This window comes from Plodia interpunctella, chromosome 9 (genome assembly GCF_027563975.2).
Source record: "Plodia interpunctella isolate USDA-ARS_2022_Savannah chromosome 9, ilPloInte3.2, whole genome shotgun sequence".
Lineage (NCBI taxonomy): Eukaryota > Metazoa > Arthropoda > Insecta > Lepidoptera > Pyralidae > Plodia > Plodia interpunctella.
The window spans coordinates 1,922,616-1,924,617 of NC_071302.1; positions in this window are offsets into that span (position 1 = coordinate 1,922,616).

Sequence of the window (2,002 nt, forward strand, 5' to 3'; positions counted from 1 at the left end):
TCCGTAGATGTAAGTACCTCGGCTAGTGCAGTAGAATACCAGGTCACAGCTGCCCGTAATATACCTATACAGGGTGACTTTTTATACATTGGCAATATTTTGTCTACATGCTCAGTCCATGATTCTGAACAACTTTTAGTATGGGAGTAACTCCGAAATCGCGAAAAAAAAAATCAGCTGTTCCATACAAAATTAAATACCTAAATTGTTGATCAGCCGATTTTTTTCGCGATTTCAAGGTTCTTCCATACGAGAAGTTGTTCAGTACCATCGACTGAGCATGTAGATAAAATAAAGGCAATGTAGCTTATAAGAAACCACCTGTATGTACCTAAAATTATTTTTGTTTATTTTATTGAATGCTATTTATTAGTTCACATCTCTCTTTCCACCCAAAGGTAGAAGAAAAGATAAGTCCGCCTTTGCGCTAATTTATCTTTGAATACCTAGGTGTAATATTTCTGTGGGTGCAATAAAGAGTTCAGCTAGGTATGTCTATCTATCTTTTTTGGGCTTTAATACAAATGTATGGAGGAGCATACTTTTACAGCGATGAGGGCGCCGCTTCTGGCAAAAGATTTGCTCTAGAATAAGCCACTCCATATTCATCCGTGGGCCAGTGGATGTCCGAATGAGGAAACTTCGCATTAGCATCTGCTAGGCGACAATTTAAGGAGAAAGATAATAGTCTTCTTTCTAGTTTTATTATAGGCTGTGTGTTAGATTTTTTTCAAGTAGCTCCAAGGCATTAACGTCTTAATGACCATCCAGAAACTTTTTTGATCGTTATTGCGCCCCGCAGCTCTCCTAGAAATTCGTCCAGTTGTTTTTATGTGAATAAATAAAAAGCCAACTTTCGCGTATTTAATGAGTAAGTGGGACAATATTGTTATTTATGGTTCAAAATTCTTTATATTCAATTTACACATGGAATTAGTAGGTACTCCGTTGTACGAAGTACTTACTAAATCCATGGATATGACATCACTTATTGACGTCAAAAAATTACATAAACTAAGTAAGTCTAGTGCCTACTTCCAATCCAAAGCGCAGGTGAAGAAGAAGCAGCGCAATAAACTTCACCGCAGCCTGTTCTCCAAGGACGTCAATTAACAAATGTAGGTCTTATATTAAAAAAAAAAGTGTTGTGGTTATTGTGGTCATTTGACATCTACTAATGTCAACGGAAGATCGTAGGAGACTATTCTTATTACAACACGATGGACAGTAATCTCTCATCCCTAATCCATACTAACATTAAATGCGTAAGTTTGCGCTTTCACGACTAAATTGCTGGGCTAATTTTAATGAAATTTGGAACAGATATTACAGACCTAATGACCCGAGGTTAAACTACAAGGCAATTTTGGCAGTGTATTTTCAGCGTACTTGATAGTATTCTTTATTATACTGTGCTACTAGTTACGAGCGAGCTGCCCATAAATATGCGACGCCGCGCACTTGACAGAGGTCGAAAACCTCGTGGCAACAATAGACAAGCAAGATGCTATCACAGAAAGGCACAATAGTACCTACATAACTGCTTTTAAATCACAGTATTCGCAACACTAACAGCACTTTGGCTGTTTGAATTGCTTACTTTTGTCCCGTTTCTATAAAAAACAAAACAATATCGTGCCCTTGAAATCTTCATGTCGAAAAAAAAAAATAAACAAATAGCAATGACCTCGGCACACACATGAGCGACGATAGACGATTGCTATTATTCACAACTTCACAAGCAGGTCAGATTAGGGCAAGTATTATAATGTACAGTGCGCTTTGTGAATACGTTTATAAACTAGAACTAGAATCACCGGCTAGTTTAATTTGATAGTGTGACGTCACAGTCGTCTGGGCCCCCAATTTGACGTCAGCTAGTACGGTGGGTGACCCACAAATCTACAGACACAATAAATTCACCAACGTACGGTGCGAATCTGCGCGGGTCGTTGAACTGTTGACGTATTTAAAATACGCACAAAGTAGGTACCTTATCGCG